The sequence below is a fragment of the Myxine glutinosa genome, unplaced genomic scaffold (genome assembly GCF_964187855.1).
Source record: "Myxine glutinosa unplaced genomic scaffold, kmMyxGlut1.1 SCAFFOLD_329, whole genome shotgun sequence".
Lineage (NCBI taxonomy): Eukaryota > Metazoa > Chordata > Myxini > Myxiniformes > Myxinidae > Myxine > Myxine glutinosa.
Genome location: NW_027616446.1, coordinates 41501 through 65755, shown reverse-complemented (window position 1 = coordinate 65755; position 24255 = coordinate 41501). Strand labels below are relative to the sequence as shown.

Here is a 24255-nt window from a genome sequence, read left to right as displayed (position 1 = left end):
CTGGCTCAGAACGTAAAGGAGGGTTTACCATGGGAGTTGTTGTATGCAGATGATCTGGTGTTGATTGCGGAAAGTATGGATGGACTGAAGGAAAAGATGAACAAGTGGAAGGAATATATGGAGACAAAAGGTCTGAAGGTGAATATCGGAAAGACGAAGGTGATGGCAAGTGGTAAAGCATGTGGTGAGGTGGAAAGAACTGGGAAGTGGCCGTGTGCTGTGTGCAGGAAGGGTGTCGGAGTGAACTCCATTCAATGTACAATGTGCGCTGAGTGGGTTCATCAAAAATGTCGTGGTCTGAGAGGGTCATTTACCAGTGTGGCAGCTACATTCAAATGTAAGGTGTGCACAGAGGGAGCTGCAGATGGAGGAAATGTTGAGTTGGATCTTGGAGACGGCATGAAGCTGGAAGGTGTGAAAACATTTTGCTACCTCGCAGACATGCTGAATGGAGACGGTGGATCAGACTCGGCAACGGTTGCTCGAGTGAGATGTGCATGGAAGAAGTTTCGGGAACCGAGTGGCGTGCTGATGAGGACGAGAGTGTCGCTGAAGCTGAAGGGAAAGGTGTATGCTGCATGTGTGAGAAGTGTTATGATTTATGGGAGCGAGACATGGGTAATGAACGTAGAGCAGCAACGAAGGCTGGAAAGGGTGGAAATGTGAATGGTTCGATTGATGTGCGGAGTATCGTTGAGAGAGAGGAAGACAAATGATGAATTGCGAAAGATGATGGGAATATTGCCTGTGATTGAAGCTGTGAAGAGGAACAGGTTGAGATGGTTTGGTCATGTGTTGAGGAAGGATGAAAGTGACTGGTTGAGAAGAGTGATGGAAATTAATGCAGAAGGAAGTAGAGGACGGGGAAGACCGAGAAAGACTTGGCTAAAGATGGTGGAAGAAGAAATGCGGGCAAGGGGGTTAACAAGGAGAGATGCAGAAAATAGGGCAAAATGGAGAAGATTGTCATGGGGACTGCAAGGCTAACCCCTGCTCTAGCAGGGAAAATGGCCTTAAATGCATATTGTGTTGTTGTTGCAGTCATTTGCTCAGCAACACCATCATGCTATGTACACGGTCACCCTTTCCATCCACAATGGTTTTTTTTCTTCTTTTTTTGCCTCAACTGTCCAAAATAAAATGAACACAGTAATAAAAACATTTTACAAAGCAAGCATTTTCATGTTCTCTGTATTTAAGAGCTAGTCGTAGTCTTGCGAGGCATAAACGTCCCGATTTCGGCGCTTGATCTTGCGCTCCCCTGAACGCTCATCGCTCACACCAACACGCTTACCCCCAGAGCCCCCAGAACTCTTGGTCTGATCCGGTTCCTCGGACTCCATGGAGTCCTCGGCCTCGCCCAAATCGCGCGAGACAGGACTGCAGCACGAGCTAAAGGCATTGCCGGACTGGACTGAATCGTCGAGGAAAGAGGACGGGGATGTGCTGAGGAAAGAGCTGAAAACCTTAGATGGGGTGGAATTGTGCAAAGGCACGGGGCTTGGCAGGATGTTCAAAGCAGAATCTGAGATGAGTTGCAAGAGAAGAAAGAAAATGAAATTCGAATCAATACTGAATGCACCCAAATACAAATACAGTATACATGTATGTGTATATATACCATACACAGATCAACCCCCCCCCCCCCCCCAACTTGATGAGGCAGCAAGGCACAGATCAAGTCCCACCACAGCGGTTGCTCTATGACCCACTAGCAACGTGTTGCCTGCCACGCGAACACATAGTCTCTGCCCTGCTGATAAATTAGTCAGGAATATTAAAATCAATCGAAAAAGTGGCATTGAAGAGATGGACATCTCTGCTTTCGTGTCTGTGACCATGGAGCTTTAATCTCAGTCTGCAAATACTTCAGTACCACGTGGATGCCTCCTAATTTTGAGGTGATGTGTTGGTATAATTTATGCACATGACGTCAGTGTCATGTCATAAGGTCAGTGTGCATATATACACATACATATATACATACAGTCACGTGAGAAAGTAAGTACACCCCATGTAAAGTTTTGACTTTTTCAACATATTTCAACATACAGCTATTTGATCTTCATTTCAACAATATTGATAGATAAAGGTGATATAATATAACAAATATCATGAAACATTTACATTTTGTAGTCCATTGTATAATTTAAATAAACATAAATGCAAATTTCGCATGTGGAAAAGTAAGTACACCCTTGGCTCTAATAGGTGGTATTGCCCCCTTTGGCAGAAACAACCTCAAGTCGGCGTTTCTTATAACTGTCTACCAGTCTCTGACATCGACTGGGAGAAATTTTTGCCCACTCCTCCATGCAGAATTCTTTCAGCTGTGCGATGTTTGAGGGGTTTCTTGCATGCACAGCTCGTTTCAAATCCCCCCACATCTCGATGGGATTTAGATCCGGGCTTTGACTTGGCCATTCCAGAACCCTCCATTTCTTTCTTTTCAGCTATTCGTTGGTGGATTTACTGGTATGTTTAGGGTCATTGTCATGTTGCAAGGGTCCACCTTCAGTTGAGCTTCAACTCTCCGGCAGATGGCCTCACATTATCCTCAAGCACCTTCTGGTACAATGAAGAATTCATAGTGGATTATATGATGGTGAGCTGCCCAGGCCCTGATGCAGCAAAGCTGCCCCAAACCATAATATTTCCACCACCATGCTTCACAGTTGGTATCAGGTTCTTGTGGTCAAATGCTGTCTTTGGTTTTCGGCAAACATGTCTTCTGGTAATGTGGCCAAATAGCTCTACCTTTGACTCATCTGTCCAGAGCATATTGTTCCAGAAGTGCTGGTCTTTGCCTAAGTGTTCATTGGCAAACTTTAATCTTGCCTTGATGTTCTTTCTGGACAGCAAAGGTTTCCTCCTGGCACACCTCTCATGCAGATCAAATTTGTGCAGCCTCTTTCTAATGGTAGACTCGTGCACTTTGACATCAACAGTGGCAAGAGCTACCTGGGGGCCCGTGATGACATTCTGGGGTTCTTCGAGACTTCTTTCAGCATCTTTCGGTCTGCTCTTGCTGGGGCGGCCTGGCCTGAACAAGTTTGCAGTTGTTTGGAATCTTCTCCACTTGTAGATGATTTTCCGGACAGTCGAATGATTGATTTCAAATTGTTTGGAGATCTTTTTAAATCCCTTCCCAGACTCGTAGGCATCTATAACCTTCTTTCTGAAGGCCTCAGAGAGCTCTTTTGATCGAGGCATGGTGACGCCGCACACTTCAACAACAAAGAGCAAACCAAACTAAATGTCTGAGGTTTAAATAAGACAGGTACCTCCAAGATCCTCCCCAACAATGTTCTAATCTTTTGCACCCGAGTTGGTGCACCTGATTCTAATTTTAGGTATTTGAAGTAGTGATAAATGTAGGGGTGTACTTACTTTTTCCACATGCGAAATTTGCATTTATGTTTATTTAAATTATATAATGGACTACAAAATGTAAATGTTTCATGATGTTTGTTATATTATATCACCTTTATCTGTCAATATTGTTGAAATGAAGATCAAATAGCTGTATGTTGAAATATGTTGAAAAAGTCAAAACTTTACATGGGGTGGACTTACTTTTTCACGTGACTGTATACACGTATGCATTGTCTGTCCTGTGTTGTCGCTGAACTACTCCCTCAAACTTTTGTGAAATCGTAACAAACTTCCGGTATGCACCTACCTCTCCCATGTGTATGTCCCAAGGGGGGTGTTTTTAAGTTCATAATTTTTTTTTTACTTAAATCTTCAACTTCAATTGTTTATAAAAATGTAAAATCACGAATATTACAAATACATGTACAAAACAAATGTATTACGATTGGTGTCAGCAAACTAACACAGCTACTCACATGCAGCTCGTCTCTATAGCGACGTCTGATTGGGTGTTTTGAATTGCACAGTGGAAGTTGGTAATTACGTGGAGGTGAGGTAATTTTAATAACGGGGCTGTGAGGTGTTTTTAATAATTTGGCGTTTATATGTTGGTGAGGCGTTTTGAATCATGTGGCATGTACATGGTTGTGTGAGGTGTTTTGAATTACGTGCTGGTGAGGTCAAGTATTTAACATACTTATGGTCATATTTAATTTACGTCAATGCAGTGTCTGTCACGTCCCGTCACATAACTGAACTATTCGCTCAAACTCTTGCGAAATTTTCCCAAACATCCAGTCTGCATGTACCCCTCCCATGTGCAAGTGCTAAGCAGTTACTCATGAAATTTTTTTGAAGGTGATGTAATGGCAACTTCAATTGCTTATAAAAATGTAATAACATGAATATTACAAATACATTTCTGCAAAAGAAATGTTTGTATTATTGGTGTAAATCATAGCACAGCAACTCACGTGCAGTCGTTATACAACACAACAACAACAGGCATTTTAAGGCCATTTTCCCTGCAAGAGCGGGGGATAGCCTTGCGGTCCCCATGACAATCTTCTCCATTTTGCACTATTTTCTGCATCTCCCCTTGTTAACCCCCTTGCCCGCATTTCTTCTTCGACCTTCTTTAGCCAAGTCTTTCTCAGTCTTCCCCATCCTCTACTTCCTTCTACATTCATTTCCATCACTCTTCTCAACCAGTCACTTTCATCCTTCCTCAACACATGACCAAACCATCTCAACCTGTTCCTCTTCACAGCATCAATCACAGGCTCTATTCCCAACATCTTTCTCAATTCATCATTTGTCTTCTTCTCTCTCAGCGATACCCCGCACACCCACCAAACCATTCGCATTTCCACCCTTTCCAGCCTTCGTTGCTGCTCTACGTTCATTACCCATGTCTCGTTCCATAAATCATAACACTTCTCACACATGCAGCATACACCTTTCCCTTCAGCTTCAACGACACTCCCCTCCTCATCAGCACGCCACTCAGTTCCCGAAACTTCTTCCATGCACATCTCACTCTAGCAACCGTTGCCGAGTCAGATCCACCTTCTCCATTCAGCATGTCTCCGAGGTAGCAAAATGTTTTCACACCTTCCAGCTTCACGCCGTCTCCAAGATCCAACTCAACATTTCCTCAGATCCCTCTGTGCACACCTTACATTTGAATGTAGCTGCCACACTGGTTAATGACCCTCTCAAACCACTACATTTTTGATGAACCCACTCAGCGCACATTGGACATTGAATGAAATTCACTCCGACACACTTCCTGCACACAGCACACGGCCACTTCCCACTTCTTTCCACCTCACCACATGCTTTACCACTTGCCATCACCTTCGTCTTTCCAATATTCACCTTCAGACCTTTTGTCTCCATACATTCCTTCCACTTGTTCATCTTCTCCTTCAGTCCATCCATACTTTCTGCAATCAACACCAGATCATCTGCATACAACAACTCCCACGGTAAACCCTCGTTTACGGTCTGAGCCAGCACCTCCATCACAGCTACAAATAGTAGTGGACTTAGTACCGACCCCTGATGCACTCCCACATTCACCTCAAACTCACCACTGTTCCCGTGCTTCATCCTTACAGCTGTGCGCGCTCTTTTGTACATTGCCATCACTACTCTGATCAACCATTCCTCCACTCCTAACTTCCTCATTGCCCATGTCACTACTTCACGTGCAACCCAATCGAATGCTTCTCCAGATCAACAAACCCAAGAAACAACTTCTTCCTCTTCTCCATATACTTCTCCTGCAACTGCCTCACAATAAAAAGCACGTCTGTCGTTCCTCTTCCTGGCATAAATCCAAACTGCATTTCATCAATCTTCACTCAGTTGTTATCCTCAGTTAAAACAAGGCTGTCTCTATGGCGACGTGTGATGAGGCATTTTGAATTGCACAGCGGGAGTGTGTAATTTTGATCGCTCAATGGTGAAGAATCACTAAAATTCTCAGTTCCACATCTGGATCTTCATCAAAATCTAATAATTTCGTCTTTGTCACACACCCAACCTCTCTACCAAATTCCGTCCGAATCCGTCAACGCCAAATTCACAATGTCACACCAAATTCCGTCACAACGTTGAGATATCTTGTTCAGACAGACAAACAAACAAGCCGGGGTGAAAATATAACCTCCATCCTCTTTCGGTGGCGGAGGTAATGAAGCAACTCATGGCATGTTTACTCCAAAAATGCGGTACCTTTGAAACAAAGTTTGGTGGGGATACATTCCAATTGGATAAGAGGGGAGTTATGTAATAAGCGGCTTGGAATTGCTGTGTATTTCTCAGTTTGATAAGTTTGGCTTTTGTTTCAAATGAGTCGAGGAGAGGCGAGTAGATGAGATAAGCATTGACATCACAAAGTGCTCGCCGAATCAGCTTACCACTCGTGTCAGCGAGACAAATGCCGTCAATTTCATCATCGGCGGCCCTTTCATCTCCGTCAACATCATCATCGTCCAGCAGGATCTCATCGGGGTTCAAAGAAGAATTCCCTGATAGGTCAGCACTGCTGAGGTTTACAATGAGGGACGAATTGGATGCTTCAGCAAGTCCATGGCCAGCCCTGCATGGAAATGCACACATGGAACCAACATTTCTACAATGGATGATAAATTACGGCAAATGGAATACAACACCATGTTTACCAATAAAAGGTAATGGAGAGAAAAATTGCACAAGCAAAAAAAAAAAAATCTTTAATTTTACATGATCGAATGCTAGAAATAAACGCATATGCACGCAGACATGCACGCACACACACGCACACACACACACACACACACACACACACACACACACACACACACACACACACACACACACACACACACACACACACACACACACGACAAAGCCGGGAATTCCCAGGGCATTGTGGTTACGAGCGATGCCACAACAATGGCACAACATTTCTCAACACACTAAGAGCAGGGAATTCCCCAAGGAGGAATCCCTCCTCCCCATGGATTGTCCGTGCTCGTATTCTTTTATAATGCTGAGGGTTAAGCAAGGAAGCGGCAGGTACCATTTTGAAAGTGTTTGGTAGTACTGGGCCGGGGTTTGAACCTCCAACCTCCCAGACGATTGGTCTAACAATTACACCACGAGTCTGGCTTTGTAAATGGAATTCAGTTTTAATGCAAATTAAAATTTCGACGCAATTCAGTTTAATGCTTTAACAGTTTTAATGCTCTTCCACGAGCCTCGATCTTGTATACAAAATAAATAAATAATAAGAAGAAGAAATAAAAAATGCAATTCATTGCTAAAATAAACCCGAGGTTACACAGAGATTCTAACATCCGGGCACCTTCACACAACTGCCTGCTTTTGTCAAAATAAACTGTCGTAGCTTTCACGCTTCCAAGTAACGAAGACAAATGAAGAGCTATTGATGCAAACGCATTGAATAAATGTGAAAATGCCTCATATTGTCTGCACCAGTCTGCTTTAACACAATGATCACTGAAGGTAGCAGTGCCAGCCCAAAGTCACCACCGGGCTCACCGAGCTGCTGCCAAGATGAACACATCTGTAAGTCCCAGGCGGCGACAATAGGTGGCCGTCTGTGGGCTGGGTACAGGAACAGGTGGCTTAACCTTCCCCCCTACAATATTCTTCGGGGAGTAGAATGGAACCGTGGGTGAGAAACTGGTTGGAACAGCAAGATCACCGCTCAGGAGGTCACGAACACGGGACAGGTCATCAGCACAAAGCTTCACAACGCTATGGGCGACAGAAAGCACCATCATCACCACCAAAACAATTTCAGATAACAGAAATTATCTTGTGAACCAAAACAAAATATTGCTACTGATGTGTCTCAGGTGTAATTGGTTTTTAGTTTATACTAGTTATTTCCATAGTACATGTTCAGCATAAGTGTACGTAACATGTGTATGCCAGGCAGTGTCAAATTTGTTTTTCTTAAGTTTCCTTCACCTTCCCTCCCAGACAGCTCATATCTACAAAACGATATACCCACCTTTGTGTTTATATGGTTTTCCCCATTGTGAGGTGTTGGTATGTTTTCCTTAAATAAATAATGGCAGTGCAAGATTCCACATGGCCTGGACACAGTGAAAAACTGGTATTTGTGGCGCAAGGCAGCCACCCGGATAGAGGCACCGAGAACCATGTACGTCCCCGTAGCAGGTGTACGTCCCCGTAGCAGGCATGGGCCCTGATCATAGAGCACCACAACTGGGACGACCCGATGGCTACAATACTGGTGTCAGCGAGATATGGACCGAAGGTATGAGAAATCGCACCTCAGGAGAAATTGCTGAGCGCGATTGGCACTACAAATTAATTGCGATGAGCGATCAAAGTGGCTCGAACCAGGGGGCCCACTGGACTGATGCCACTATAGCCTCGGCCAAAATGCAAGCAGAGGGGTCGTTATCGAGTGCTGTGGTGTTGCCCCCACTACCCAGTAGCCCCATAGACTCCAATAGCTATCCCGGTGCCTCCAACTGAATCAGCAGTGGGGGGTAACAGGCCGGCATTACTGCAGCAGCAGGGCGATAGCCAGGAAGTGATGGCCAATGTTAACAGCTGATGGCTGCCATGGAAGCAGCCCAAGTCGAGAGGACGGAAGAAATCAAGGCCAACCATGAGGAATGGCGGAAGCCTGGCAGATGTGCGTAGTTCATAGCAAGGACTGACAGATTAGGAATAGCATCGGAACGGGAGTTAGAGGGAAAGAAAAGAATGGGAGCGCCAGTTGGGGATCTAGTAGCCAGAGCCAGGAGGTCAAGAGGAGAGTTAGAACAGGCCATGGCAGATGAGGTCAGTGGACGTACTTAGGTGGAGATGTCTGCGGCATGTGCGACTCTGCACGTGCAGGGATCCATGCCGGAGAAACATGATTGCGGGCGGCGTCCGGCAATGGACACCAGGTATGTGGATAAATGGTGTGAATGGGGAACAGGGGTCCAGATAACATGAGTTTGGACAGGGACGCTTCCCAAGGTGCATGTAGATGTGAAGGAGCCCAGCACATGAACTACCCGAAGCCGCAGCGAAGGCCTGTGTGGTCCATTGAATGGCCGGTTTACAAACTATGCTTTTCGGTGCACATCGACCTTTCTTGCCGAGAGATTGAAACCACATGGCCTGTGCATACTGGGCCAGGTGTTGCAGAGGGAAAGTGTGCATGTGCATGTAAGTGGTGAGCGACAAATGCGGGGCACCTGTGCAAGGTGAAAAAAATGGAGGAACGCAGATGGGAGAGCCACCTCTGTCGACAGACTGTATAGCAGCAGTTTTAGAGTGGCTTCCCGAGGGATTAACAAGCACAGCTCCAGCTCAGGGTGAGCCGAGGGCCGCATGTGGGAGCATGCATGCCCCTGGAGTGTAGTTGGAATTTAACTTGCATGCTCACTCCATAGTTTATGGAAAGCTTAGAGTACAAAAAGGAAATGGCACCATGTTAGCCCCAGTAAGCCTTGGAGAGAAGGATGGGGCTGAAAGGTAAATCGGAGAAAGGGACGGATCCCCCACGAGCCCTGCAGAAATGGAGGGGGAAGCAAAAAGATAAATTTGCATGGTCCCCCCATGAGTATTGGCAAGAAGGTGGAGGAACCATAACTCTCAGGGATGGGCCACGTAGGGACCCCTCGGTGAGTGCACGGCAGCCCGTGCAACGTGCATGGAGGACCATGCAGAGAGCATAGCGAAAGTGGGCATGGTGACCGCAAGGCATGGGGTCCCGTAGCAAGGGCGTTGGGCGTGGAGGCCGAGGACGAGTTCTCTCAGGATTTAGATGACGACACAAATCGACGGGGTTTCAAATAATTAGCCCATTGCCCTTGCAGCGGAAAACTGGGGTTTCCAATCACTTCTGTGTCTGCCTGTGAACATATGTGTGTGGCTGTCCATCTGTCTGTCCAGGCCATAACGTTTTTACCATTTTTTGGTAAAAAAAAGAAAAAAAAGAAGCTTTTATCAAATTGTCACCAGTGTTATTATGAGAAAAAGCGTTACGCCTAGGTCCCCCGTCGGTGAAGTGATGTGAGTTGACAAAGTTTAAGACGCAGAAAACATGCTATGATATGATATTTCGCTCACAAGGTTCAGACCTACATGGAGCTGGCTATATTGGATTTTGACGTGGCCACCCAATTTTCAATAGCCTTCTTCCTTATGCCTAGATGCACCCACACACCAGATTAGAAGTTGGTACTTCGCTTATTTTTCAAGATATTCTGCTCACAAGGTTAATAATAATAATAATAATAATTCATTTATTTTGTATAGCGCTTTTCCAGAAGCCCAAAGGCGCTTTGACAGAGTGGCAAACATAATGCATAACAATACATGAAAACAACAATTGCAGAAAGACAAGAATCAATAGGGAAATATTTAAAGCAAAAGGAGGGAGAAGGAGAAGAGATAGTCAGGGGTTAAATGCTGTGGGTTGAATGTTGAATGCAGCGTTGAACAGGTGGGTCTTTAGTGATGTTTTGAATGTGGTGAGTGAGGAGGAGTCTCTGATGGTGTGAGGTAGTGAGTTCCAGAGGGTGGGAGCAGCGATGGAGAAGGCCCTGTCCCCCCAGGATCTGAATTTGGTCCGGATGGAGGGGGTCAGGAGGTTGGTACCAGCAGAGCGGAGGTTGCGGGTGGGAGTGTGTCTGGAGAGGAGGTCAGCCAGGTAGGATGGGGCCAGGTTATGGAGGGCTTTGTATGTCAAGAGGAGGATTTTGTACTGGATTCTCTGGGGGATGGGGAGCCAGTGAAGCTTGTAAAGGACGGGGGTGATGTGGTCACGGGTCCGGGAATGAGTGAGTAGACGGGCAGCGGAGTTCTGAATGTATTGGAGTTTATTGGTGATTTTTGAGGGTGAACCATAGAGGAGGCTATTGCAGTAGTCCAGACGGGAGGTGATGAAGGCGTGGATGAGGGTTTCTGCAGCCGTGGAGGAGAGGGATGAGCGGAGACGGGCAATGTTTTTCAGGTGAAAGAAGGCTGACTTTGTGATCTGTTTAGTGTATTTGTCGAAGGAAAGGGTTTGGTCAAAGATGACGCCAAGATTCCGGATGTGAGGGGAGTTGCCACGTTGTTCAGGTTCAGACATACATGGCGGTGGCCATATTGGATTTTGCCGTGGCGACCCAATTTTCAATAGCGTTCTTCCTTGCGCCTAGATACACCCAAACACCAGATTAGAAGTTGGTGCTTTGCTTATTTTTCAAGATATTACGCTCACAAGGTTCAGACATATATATGGTGGCGGCCATCTTGGATTTTGACGTGGCGACCCAATTTACAATAGCGTTCTTCCTCATGCCGTGATACACCCACACACCAAATTAGAAGTTGGTACTTCGCTTATTTTTCAAGATATTTCGCTCACAAGGTTCAGACATATATATGGTGGCGGCCATCTTGGATTTTGACGTGGCGACGCAATTTTCAATGGCCTTCTTGCTTATGCCGAGGTACACCCACACACCAAATTAGAAGTTGGTACTTCGCTTATTTTTCAAGATATTAATCTCACAAGGTTCAGACATACATGGCGGTGGCCATCTTGGATTTTGACGTGGCGACCCAATAGATACACCCACACACCAGATTAGACGTTGGTACTTCGCTTATTGTTCGAGATATTTCGCTCACAAGTTTCAGACATATATATGGTGGCGGCCATCTTGGATTTTGACGTGGCGACCCAATTTTCAATCGCGTTTTTTTTCTTTGTATACAGGATCGAGGCTCGTGAAAGAGCTAACATTAATCACACAAAAAAATCAAACAGACACATAAAACATATAATAAAGGGAGCGGGAGACAAGATGGGGAGAGAGGGGGAAGCACACAAACACTACATTTGAGAGCAGGGACATCGAGAGATCTGTGTGAGGGAGAGGGCTTGGGGGGAGGAGGTGTGGGAAGGGGGGGCGTTCGTCCTTATGCAGAGATACACCCACACCCCAGATTAGAAGTTGGTACTTCGCTTATTTTTCAAGATATTCATCTCACAAGGTTCAGACATATATATGGTGGCGGCCATCTTGGATTTTGACGTGGCGACCCAATTTTCAATAGCGTTCTTCCTTTTGCCGAGATACACCCACACACCAAATTAGAAGTTGGTACTTCGCTTATTTTTCAAGATATTCATCTCACAAGGTTCAGACATACATGGCTGGGCCATCTTGGATTTTGACGTGGCGACCCAATTTTCAATAGCGTTCTTCCTTATGCCTAGATACACCCAAACACCAGATTAGAAGTTGGTACTTCGCTTATTTTTCAAGATATTCATCTCACAAGGTTCAGACATACATGGTGGCGTCCATCTTGGATTTTGATGTGGCGACCCAATTTTCAATAGCGTTCTTCCTTATGCCTAGATACACCCACACACCAGATTAGAAGTTGGTACTTCACTTATTTTTCAAGATATGCAGGTTACAAGGTTCAGACATACATGGCGGCGGCCATCTTGGATTTTGACGTGGCGACCCAATTTTAAACAGCGTTCTTGCTTGTGCCTAGATACCCCCCCCCCTCCCCCCCAATTAGAAGTTGGTACTTCGCTTATTTTTCAAAATATTTCACTCACAAGGTTCAGACATATATATGGTGGCGGCCATCTTGGATTTTGACGTGGAGACCCAATTTTCAATAGCGTTCTTCCTTATGCCGAGATACACCCACACACCAAATTAGACATTGGTACTTTGCTTATTTTTCAAGATATTCATCTCACAATGTTCAGACATACATGGCGGCGGCCATCTTGGATTTTGACGTGGCAACCCAATTTTCAATAGCGTTCTTCCTTATGCATAGATACATCCACACACCAGATTAGAAGTTGGTACTTCGCTTATTTTTCAAGATATGCAGGTTACAAGGTTCAGACATACATGGCATCAGACATACATGGCGGCGGCCATCTTGGATTTTGACGTGGGTTGCACCCACACACCAAATTCGAATGCGGTCCATCGCGTACGCATGCACGCACACACGCCCGCCCGCACGGATGGACGGACGGACACACGGACGGAGGGGAAAGCGATAGTCCCCCTTTCGCTCCGCTGAGCGACGGGGGACAATATGGAGAAGACAAATAAATAATTTAGTCAAAAGGTCAGCATCACATAAAATTGCCAATATTCATCCAATTGACCTGAAATTGTAATAATTTCACATGATTGGTTCACGAATCAAAAGCTAGAAGCAGATTGTTCTTTTTTAGATGAAAAGGTCAAAAGTCAAGGCTGCATAAAAATCGTCAGTTTATTTTATTTTTAGCCGTTTTCGTTTTGTTTAGTATACGAAGAAAGAAGAAGAAGCATAAATACAAAGCGCATGCGGATGGGCTTTGTATTTTTCCGATGATTTATACTTTCATTTTTAATTGGTTGACAGGATACAGTAGATGCCTTCCTCTTCTCATCCTGACAAGATTATGAATGGGTGAGGAGTTGATAAGGTGAATGTGAATGAGGTACGTGGACCTAAAATGTTTAGGAATAAATATTGGACGAATGGTGTATTGAGTTGGATCTTGGAGACGGCGTGAAGCTGGAAAGTGTGAAAACATTTTGCTACCTAGGAGACATGCTGAATGGAGAAGGTGGATCATACTGAGTGGAAGTTTCGGGAACTGAGTGGCGTGCTGACGAGGAGGGGAGTGTCGTTGAAGCTGAAGGGAAAGGTGTATGCTGCATGTGTGAGAAGTGTTATGATTTATGGGAGCGAGACATGGGTAACGAAGGCTGGAAAGGGTGGAAATGCGAATGGTTCGACGGATGTGCGGAGTATCGTTGAGAGAGAGGAAGACAAATGATGAATTGCGAAAGATGATGGGAATAGAGCCTGTGATGGATGCTGTGAAGAGGATCAGGTTGAGATGGTTTGGTCATGTGTTGAGGAAGGATGAAAGTGACTGGTTGAGAAGAGTGATGGAAATGAATGTAGAAGGAAGTTGAGGACGGGGAAGACTGAGAAAGACTGGCTAAACATGGTTGATGAAGAAATGCGGGCAAGGGGGTTAACAAGGAGAGATGCAGAAAATAGGGCAAGATGGAGAAGATCGTCATGGGGACCGCAAGGCTAACGCCCGCTCTAGCAGGGAAAATGGCCTTTAAAATGCATGTTGTTGTTGTTGATGGTGTAAATAGGGTGTGAATCATGAAGAAGAAGCACACCGCTGTGGAGAGGGAATCCCCATTTAAAATGGGTGGAGGGGATTCAGCTGGTTTGAAACGTGGATGCTGTTCCGTTATTGGTGCTGGAATAAGTAAAGTTTTGTTTATTGGGTGCAATAATTCGTTGACAGGCTGGGGGTGTGGCTCATTGAGTGTAGGTATTTGGGGAGGGGCATCTTGGGTGCTCAGTGTGCACTGGGTCCAGAGGGGCGACCCAGAAATTTGTGAAGTGGGCCCAAACACCGAAGAGAGCGCTGGAGGTGCCACGGGCTAGAAAGGGAACTTGCGAGAGCCAGAGAGAACTCTCCAGAACTCAGAGTGGAGCAGGTAGCTCGGAAATGGCCCCAGCAGCCCAGGGATGACACATTTGGGAAGCAGGCAGAAGCCTGCAGAGAGAGCCATAAGAGAGATATTGTGCTTTGGCAAAGAAAATAAAATTTTAGAGCCAGGCACGCACGCACTTGTTAGGGCACCAGCACGTGGGATGGCGGGTCAATTGGTTACATAGAACCACAGTAAAGTGGGTTTAAAGTAAAATGAAAAAGTGTTTTTGCAAAAGTTACGTCAGTTGGAGATACTTCCCCTTCGTATCATTGTAAATGTTAGACTACCATTTGGACTACCAAGCCACCGAGACAAACTGAGTGGGTAATTTTTTTTTGTGATGACCCATTGCATTCCAAATTGTTAGTGCAGGGCTCGCTCCGCTAGCGATCCAGGTAAGGCCATGCCACTTCATCATGTTATAGTCACGACACGTGCCTTGATCTTCTCTTGGAAGATAGATTAGTTTGACGGAATTAGCGGGCCCAGGAGGGATATATTAGCCAAGAGCGGTTTAGAGAGGATGGAGTTCGAGATAGGAAAGAGGGATAAGCTGGGCAGCTCGGGTAGAGTAGGTTGGGGCATAAGCCAGCCATCCTATCTGCTGCAATCACATGATCTTACCATCACGTCATTCATCTGCCGGTTCACGACATCTACTGGCCACTCACTTGACTTGCCACTTCAACAACACTACCTTCCTGTAAGCCATGCCATCTGCCAGGTCGTGCTGCTCACCTGCTGTGGCACCTGCTGCCACTTATCTGCTGCATCATTTTGCTGGGCCTTAAAAGCCAGAAGACAAAACTCGTTTCAAGGCCAAATGCCTTTTATTTCTTGTTGAGCCACAAGTGCCGTTTGCTTGCTCGTGTTGGGCTACATGGGCCAAAGACACCACCAGTAGAAAAATCACATGGGCCCTTGCTAATCCTCAAGTTATGGAGAGGCTGCTTGGGCCAGGGACAGGCCTTGTGGTCAGTCACCAAGGACACTTGAAGTGCCGGACAAAAGACCTCAATAGACAGCGCCAGGGTGTGTAGTTATCTCCGTAGTATAGTTTAGTCATCTCTGCAGTGAATGTAACAGAATAAGTGTGAAGTGAAGTCAAGTGTCACAAAAGTATTACTTTTGTATATTTTTGTTTGACTCTATTTTGGCAACTATGGAAATGAAGGTTTCTTTGAATTGAATTGAAAACTAATTCATCGTGATATTAGATATTCAGTGTTTTATGTGATATATAGATGATGTCCACCCTCCCTAATGTGCGAGTCCCAAAAAAAAAAAACTGCAATCATTTTGAGCCTGTTTTATGTTCTTTTAAGCGAAAGACCAGGCCTTTAGGCACAGGTTTGGATGGGAGAAGTCAGCTCGACAGCTGTAGCCGTTGTTGTGCACCAGACCACCAGGGTGAAAGGTCAGGATGGGGCATCATGCCCCCATGGCCCAATGATGAACGAAAGGGGAGGGGAGGGATGCAACAAGTCATGGGTGACGGAGGCCGGAGCTATAAATGTGGGTGCACTGAGAGGCAGCAGAGCAGAAGCCTGGATTCAATTGCGTAATTCGCTTGAGCTGCCATTCCAGAGCATGCCCAGACAGCCAGAGGCATGCCCTCTCCTCTCGAGCCGGAACAACCGGGACAGAGTGACTCGTTCCCAGCAGAGCAGCCGGAATCTGTAACTTTCAACCATTCTGCCTGGTTCTACCGGCCATCGCCCGGTATTTGTCGTCTCCAGAATCCCTCTGCCTTTCTATTGTATAAATGATTGGGCCCCAAAAGGCTTAAGTTATTGTGGATCTTCTGTTCATCGTTGCTTCGTGGGCACGTATCAGTAAGGGTTAAGGGGTTTCTTGGTGATTCAGTGGAATTGCTACTTTTGTATTTCCTTCCACCACGCGGCACGCACCATTATCACTACAATTAAATATACCTGATCGAAGGGTGAATTTGAGCCGTGGTGATCGCCCTTCCAATTAGGAAAGTCCATTGTTGATCAATGGTGTTGATCCATGGTGTTGGCTTAGTGGTTAGGGTGCCGGCTCGGGATCCTAGGATCCTGGGTTCGAATCCCGGCCGATCGCTGAATTAACGCCAGGGGGGTTGACTCAGTCTGTCATCCTTCTGAGGTCGGCAAATTGGGTACCAGCTTGCTGGGATGAATGATCCCGGTGTGTACCCCGGTTTAGAATAGGTACACCGTATCCCTGCGCATCGTAAGAGCGTGACCAAGGGTTGGCGTCAGGAAGGGCATCCGGCCATAAAAACATTGCCTCAAACAGGGAACCATGATTGTCATGGGGCCCGCAAGGCTAAGCCCCGCTCTAGCGGGGAAAAATGGCCTCAAAACGATCATTCATTCATTCATTGTTGATCAATTGTGAATGGCAACAAACGCCATGCATCCACACGGTGCCGTGCTCCTCACCAGCTCAGCCTTTAGAGGCGAAGTGCGTGGCACAAATTAGCATAACGTATCGGCCGACTTGGAGGTCCCATCAGTAAGGTATCATGATCCGGTTCGGGGTCTTTGACTCAGCTGGCAGTTACGGCCGCTGTGGACAGTCCACTGGGATTCGCACCAGGTGACCCGACAGCTACAACAATAATATTCTCGTTGAAATTCAGGGACACCGTTAAAAAAACAAAAAAAAACACCATCCTCCAAAGCACGACAAATTCAATTACTGCCCAGGGAAAGATGAGCAAAACTGAATGTCACCGAGGAAGGGGTTCCTTGATGAATGTGTACAGTAATGAAAAAAATTAGCAAATTAGTGCGGGGGTCATGCTAACCTGTCTGGTGGTAACTGGTTGCGTGGAGAGGCACAGGTCAGATGGTCCGTGGCTTGCATGATCGCCAGCCACTCATCATATTCCAGCTTGGGAGGGGAGTTCCACGAGAGTCCCAGTTCCAGAACCTAATCCGGATGGGTTTAAGGATATCTTGGTAAAACACCAGCATGAACAGCACCTAATTATATTTTTATATCAAAAAATACTCAACAAAAGAAATATACAGGGGAAAAAAAATCTCTGATCAAAGAAAGCATTTTGCACGAACCCCACCTGGAGAAACTCCCGCCAGGGAAGACATTTATCCAGAGCGAGGAATTTAGTCACTTGTGGAGATTTCTGTCCCTCTTCCAGCTACAGCAACAAATCACATTGAGAAATTCATGATAAGAGCAAAGGATGCGGTTCTCTGTGATTATTTGATGGGCCTTGTGGTCATCTAATCAGCCCAGCCCTTTGAATCAATGGAAGGTTTGCTTCCAAGGTGCCCCTGGTAACCCAGCTGGTTCTAATGTACCTGGTGCTGGACAATGGTCGCGTATTTAACATGGAGATGCGCCGAGAACCAATAAGACGGTTGCAGTTTCCTCAGGTTGTAGTTTCCTCAGCAATGCTCCAGCTGGAGGACTACCAAGCCTGCCCCCTTCCACTTCTTGAGCAAAGAACGGCTTCCTTCTGAGCAACCCTGCAACGCCGCTTCCCACCGTAACTCCCAGGGGCCAGTCATGACTGAGGAAAACATCTGGGGGATTGGAAAGCTGAAACAAGGAGGAAAATAATGAGGACTTGGAAATGCAAAGAATGTTGAAAGCAAAAGCTTGAGCCCTGGTGTTGGCTTAGCGGTTAGGGTGCCGGCTTGGGATCCTAGAATCCTGGGTTCGAATCCCGGAATTAACACCAGGGGGGTTGACTCAGCCTGTCGTCCTTCCGAGGTCGGCAAATTGAGTACCAGCTTGCTGGGATGAATGATCACGGTGTGTACCCCGATTTAGAATAGGTACGCCGTATCCCTGTGCATCGTAACAGCGTGACCAAGGGTTGGCTTCCGGAAGGGCATCCGGCCATAAAAACATTGCCTCAAACAGGGAACCATGATTGACATGGGGCCCGCAAGGCTAACCCCCGCTCTAGCGGGGAAAATGGCCTTAAAACGATCATTCATTCATTCATTCATGTTGAAAGAAAATGGAAGGCAACTGTGATCAAAAAAATAATAATCGCAGTGCAGGCTCGAGTACCATGGTAATGCAAGCATTGGTCACAGGTAAAGCCCACCTGCATGAGGCGATACACATCCAGGCTGCGGACGTGGTAGGTGCTCCGCAGGCAATCCTGCGAGTATGGTGGGCATTCAAAATGGCCTGCAATAGAGAAATGAAAATGTCCACTGTTGCCAAGATCGGTCGAATTAAAACTTGCGAAAAACTCTAGCGGTGTGGAGACACAAAAAGTTTCCATCACTGTCTACATCCAGGTGCACAAGCATTTCAACAAACCTTTGTGGTAATCGTGACCTTTGTAGATCCCAGAAAGGCCTGCTATCCGAATCCCACCAACACACAACACGCCAGCATACCCTGCACACATGTCACACAAAGGCAAATCAACCTCGTAATGTGCAGAAATTAATATTTTAAAACAACAACAGCAGCAGCAACAACAAGAAGCAAGACAAACAAACCTGCAGTCCTTGAGAGAACACGTTTTCAGTCCTGTGTGACTGCATCGCCACCGCAGTCCTCGGCCCATGACCACTGCCTACCAGGACCCTCTGGCTCGGTCGTAGTTGACCTGCAGGCAGCAGTCAAGGACCGAGGATGGAGACGAAGGTACAAAGTGCACCAAGCAAAACGCATCATCTCAGGAACCGCAGATCAAGAACCATTTATTTACAACACGCAAACAAACAAAAGAGAAGACAGGTTCCTGCTAGAACACAGCTCATATAGAATGAGGTTGTGTGTGAGGTGTCTCATGGAAAACACACCCATGTAGTAGACGTTTGGTGCCACCCATCCACCAAAAGGTAACTCCTGCAGATGGTTTGATGCCTCGTGGTTTCCTCCGATAAACACCGTCAGCACAGGAGCCTGCTTCTCTCCAGAATAATACCTGCGACATCAAGTAATGGCACGTACAATCAAAGTCCGTCATCCTGCACCGCCCCTTACAAAACCCCTCAATATGGGTCCAATAATGAAGGACTAGTGAGTGGTCAGAAGGGGAAGACTGCCAAAAGATGTTAAAGGTATGTAGATGTTATGTTATACCAAGTTAACAGTAACTATAGGATTAATATTACGGAAGATCAGACAAACTGATCAAGGAAGTGAAATAAGTGGGGACAAGGAAATGGCTTCAATCTCCAAAAGGCACCAAGACATGCCAAGGCCTGCTGGAGCAAGACATGAAAGGCAGCAGCACTTGTATCCAATGCCTTACTAGAGCTGGAAGGCAGATGCCGGTGGTGAAGGGGAAGTTTATTTAATTATTTATTTATGTATATCAAGTCGAGGCTTGTGTAAGAGTCTTTCACGAACCAGCTGGCCACACCTGATGCTCGACTAAGGTCAGGGCAAGAATTTCTAATTTGTTCATGGTGTCGGCGTTGAGTGCACCTACTCTTTGTGAATGACATCGTGGGATCTTTAACGTCCACCAACTAGTGCCGAGAGACGGGACCCCAGTTTAACATCAATCCGAGGGATGGCACACTCATTGACAACTCGCCCTGCCCGTGGAACACCAGGATGACAGTTTATAGCTGGGTCAGGATTCAAATCCAGGCTAGACAGCTTAGGGACGAGTGTAGGTACCTGCAGGCCATCCTGTCAGCCCGAATGAATGGAATAAATAAATGGCAGAAATCTCTCAAGACGGAATTCCATCTCCCGACAGAGACTGGACACTCATGGTATGGCTGGCTAAAAGGTGTTTGGTTACCTGTGGAAGTCTTGCATGTGTCGGTACTTCGGGGGTACAGCCATGCAAAGCAGGTCGCTCTCATTACGAACAGCTTGAAAGTCACCACAGCAAAGGAGGAGGTCCACGGGCTGCCCACCTTGCTGTACCGCCTCTGCCAGCTGCAATTAAAAAACATTTTCTTTGTGTACAAAAGGGAAGGAATAATAAAAGCTGTGAACATTCAATAGTTACTGCATCTCTGCCACCATAAGGTGCAACGTTACTCAAAGTGTTCCCAACATGGGTCCAAATAAATAAATAATTTGAGCAACAATCATTAAATAGCCCCGAGTGGGCTGATACCAAGTCGAGGCTCATATCAAGTCGCATCTCTTGAGGTTGTAGTTCAGAAGAACCCACCAGGAAGCCCCTTGATCCAAAATCGAGATATATAAGACCGAGCTATCCTGTGCACCATCACGTATAAGGGCTGTATCAGATTGCAGAGCAATTGGTTGGTAAATAAGGGACGAGTAGGGATCTGAAGTTTCAGTGGATACCCCCACCTCCCTCCACCCCCCCCCCCCTCCGCCCCTATGATATGAAATATAAACATCGAAGCCCAGGCGATTGTGAGACCACTGTCTTGTATCAATGTGTCGAGTTTCAAAACAATAGGCAGAGAGTCAAGGGAGGAGTCGAAAAAATAGCAAAACGTTAACTGACGGATGACCGCATGGACGGACAGACATCCGGACATCATGACCCATTTTATAAGTTCATCTCTGAGAGTCAGGATGAGATGACCTAACAACATAACATACCCCAAAGTTTTTGTGCCCAAGTAACAACAAACCAAACTCACCGTTTCATAGATTTTGTCCAGCTCTCCATGACAGCAACCCTCCACAGCAACTCGCATGCCGCTTTCAGCCGGACGTGTCTTCCACCCCTGGCACCCACACAGGAGATGAGGGCATTGATTGTTATTAGAAGAGAGCAAGCATGCAATTATCTTCAGAAACAAACATTTCAAGGTGATCACCATAATTAAAAAATAAATCACACCCGTGTCCGAAGGACGTGGGTCAGTTTGGCATTTATAATATGAACCATGATCTTTCCTGGGAAAACCACATTTCCAAGCTGGCCTCCAAAGCCAGTCGCCGACTGGGCATCCTCCGTCGTGCGAAGTCCTTCCTTGGCACACCTGAGCTCCTTACCACATGCAAGGCTTTCATCCGCAGCTCAATGGAATACTGTTCTCCCCTCTGGGCCGGTGCTCCTGCCTCACACCTAGCTCGGCTTCACGCTGTTGAGGCCAAAGCGTTCAGAATCATTGGAATCTCCCGCGATGAAGCTAACTCCGAGGGCCTCTCACTCACTCACCGCAGGCAGGTTGGTGGTCTTTCTGTCTTCTACCGACTCCTCTCCGGCCTTGCTCCCCCAGCTCTCTCTGTGCTCTGTCCCCCAAATATTCCTACAGGTCGCACAAGATCTGCCAGCAACCCTCTGATGGTTAAACTGCCGAAATCTCGGCTCTCTGCTCACCTTCACTCTTTCATTCCTCTTTTCTCCCGCCTCTGGAACAAACTCCCCCACTCCCTTCAATCCCACTCCTCCCTCCAGGTCTTTAAAACAGCTGTTCACCACCATCTCTTATCTTCCCCCATCCAAAACCTTGATCTTTTCTACCCCCGTTAATTCACCCCAGATCCACTTTTTTGAAATACCGACTTCTTTCCTGGAAGTCCTAGCAGTATCCATGTGTTTTTTTTTTTTACCTGATACATGATTGATAATACTTCTACCAAGTTTGGTTAAAAATCCCTTAAGCACTTCTGAAGCATCACATTTTTACCTCACATGACCTTTGACCTCTTGATGGCAAAATCTAATCAGTTCATCTTTGCATCATAATATATGCTTGTACCAAGCTTGGTCAAAATACCATTCCTGGTTCACAAGCTAGCGCATTTACAGTTTTTACCTAATAAGACCTCTGACCTTTAACCTCTTGACCCCATAATGTAATCAGTAACTCTTTGTATAATTTTTACACACTACAGGATTTTTGACGTTCTCCGCCCAAACAGTCAACACGTCCCTCCGCCCAAATAATAAAGGTCCCTCCGCCCAAACAGTCAACACGTCCCTCCACCCAAATAATAAAGGTCCCTCCGCCCAAACAGTCAACTCGTCCCTCCACCCAAACAGTCAACTCGTCCCTCCGCCCAAACAGTCAATCGCGTCCCTCCGCCCAAACAGTCAACTCGTCCCTCCGCCCAAACAGTCAACACGTCCCTCCGCCCAAACAGTCAACACGTCCCTCCGCCCAAACAGTCAACTCGTCCCTCCGCCCAAACAGTCAACTCGTCCCTCCGCCCAAACAGTCAACTCGTCCCTCCGCCCAAACAGCAATCGCGTCCCTCCGCCCAAACAGTCAACTCGTCCCTCCGCCCAAACAGTCAACACGTCCCTCTGCCCAAACAGTCAACACGTCCCTCCGCCCAAACAGTCAACTCGTCCCTCCGCCCAAACAGTCAACTCGTCCCTCCGCCCAAACAGTCAACTCGTCCCTCCGCCCAAACAGTCAACTCGTCCCTCCGCCCAAACAGTCAACTCGTCCCTCCGCCCAAACAGTCAACTCGTCCCTCCGCCCAAACAGTCAACTCGTCCCTCCGCCCAAACAGTCAACTCGTCCCTCCGCCCAAACAGTCAACTCGTCCCTCCGCCCAAACAGTCAACTCGTCCCTACGCCCAAACAGTCAACTCGTCCCTCCGCCCAAACAGTCAACTCGTCCCTCCGCCCAAACAATAAACACGTCCCTCCACCCAAATAGTAAACATGTCCCTCCGCCCAAACAGTAAACATGTCCCTCCGCCCAAATAGTAAACATGTCCCTCCACCCAAACAGTAAACATGTCCCTCCACCCAAATAGTAAACATGTCCCTTCACCCAAACAGTAAACATGTCCCTCCACCCAAACAGTAAACATGTCCCTTCACCGAAATAAACATGACCCTCCACCCAAATAGTAAACATATCCCTCCACCCAAACAGTAAACATATCCCTCCACCCAAACAGTAAACATGTCCCTCCACCCAAACAGTAAACATGTCCCTCCACCCAAACAGTAAACATGTCCCTTCACCCAAACAGTAAACATGTCCCTCCACCCAAATAGTAAAGGTCCCTCCACCCAAACAGTAAACATGTCCCTCCGCCCAAACAGTCAACACGTCCCTCCACCCAAATAGTAAAGGTCCCTCCACCCAAACAGTCAACACGTCCCTCCACCCAAACAATAAACACGTCCCTCTACCCAAATAGTAAACATGTCCCTCCGCCCAAATAGTAAAGGTCCCTTCACCCAAACAGTAAACATGTCCCTCTGCCCAAACAGGAAACACGTCCCTCCACCCAAACAGTCAACACGTCCTCCACCCAAACAGTAAACATGTCCCTCCACCCAAATAGTAAAGGTCCCTCCACCCAAACAGTAAACATGTCCCTTCACCCAAATAGTAAAGGTCCCTCCACCCAAACAGTAAACATGTCGCTTCACCCAAATAGTAAACGTGTTGCCATCAATGGAACCTCGTCGTCCCCTCTCCCAAAGCCAGTATCTTGGACCCAATCATGTTCATCTTCACGATAAACGACGTCTCCAATGTTTTGGAAAACCCTCTGCTCCTTTTTGCACATCACTCCACATCGTGTGGCGCAGCAGCTCCGGATTAGTCTGTTCGGCGGACACTGCAGCTACATTACTCTCTGCTAACCTGGACACGACGACATAATGATTAATGTTCTGATAGAACACACACAACCTTTCATTTATTTTCGTCAAATTCGCCCTAAACAAGACTGACATCCACAAAAGGTGAAGGGCTACAGAGAAGAAGAGGAAAACCGGCAAAACCTTCACCTCATCCTGAAAGAAGGAAACCTCTTCACACGAAAACGGGCAAAATAAGCTTTCCTACCACCATTGGGTGTTTTGTTTTCGGAGACACCATTTCCGTACTGACTACTGGATGTCTGCTGGCTCCTGAAGGGAACTCATTCACCCTTTGTCAGGTGATGTTTTTAGTCAGGGCAAGGTGTCACAGTCAGAGTCACCGTCCCCACAAG

At 46.6% G+C, this 24255-nt stretch overlaps 1 pseudogene across 1 annotated transcript; it reads right to left on the bottom strand.

Moving 5' to 3' along the window:
* Nucleotides 1-1018: 1018 nt before the first annotated feature.
* LOC137438263 (uncharacterized) lies at nucleotides 1019-24255 on the bottom strand (annotated as a pseudogene). Its single transcript, XR_013621488.1, has 12 exons — nucleotides 24108-24255; nucleotides 20981-21067; nucleotides 20155-20294; nucleotides 19199-19323; nucleotides 18708-18788; nucleotides 18487-18572; nucleotides 17729-17969; nucleotides 17485-17565; nucleotides 17212-17336; nucleotides 7429-7647; nucleotides 6303-6484; nucleotides 1019-1525 (listed from the first exon to the last, which is right to left on the bottom strand). The product of XR_013621488.1 is annotated as an uncharacterized LOC137438263 (transcript).